This window comes from Propithecus coquereli, unplaced genomic scaffold (assembly GCF_000956105.1).
Source record: "Propithecus coquereli isolate 6110/MARCELLA unplaced genomic scaffold, Pcoq_1.0 Scaffold70, whole genome shotgun sequence".
Classification (NCBI taxonomy): domain Eukaryota; kingdom Metazoa; phylum Chordata; class Mammalia; order Primates; family Indriidae; genus Propithecus; species Propithecus coquereli.
In genome coordinates, this window is record NW_012153063.1 from 4,765,374 (window position 1) to 4,765,748 (window position 375).

The 375-nt window shown below is 35.2% G+C and overlaps 1 protein-coding gene across 1 annotated transcript in view; it reads right to left on the bottom strand.

Annotated features, from left to right (window-relative positions):
* ACADL (acyl-CoA dehydrogenase, long chain) overlaps positions 1 to 375 on the bottom strand; it is a 61,787-nt gene that overhangs the window by 23,000 nt on the left and 38,412 nt on the right. The window lies entirely within an intron of this gene.

Below are 375 nucleotides of genomic sequence, written 5' to 3' on the forward strand. Positions count from 1 at the left end.
TGGAGGGAATGTGCCCTGCTGACATCTTGATTTGGGCCCAGTAATACTGACTTTGGACTTCTGGCCTTAAGAACTGTAAGAGAATAAATTTCTGTTGTTTTAAGCCACCAAGTTTGTGGTAATCTGTCACAGAAGCCATAAGGAAAAACTAATATACTCTCTTAGGGTATTTATCTTGAATTTTAGTTATTAATAAAAATGTATTATCTTTCCCAGCTACCTCACTTATCTGACTCAAGCTTCCTGAGGATATGGTTTATATCAAGATCATTTTCATCTTCCCTGTGCCTAGCATATTGCTTTGCACATAACAGGCATTCAATTAACATTTGTTGAATTACATTATTAAAAATGCCAAGTGTACAGAAAAGAGTT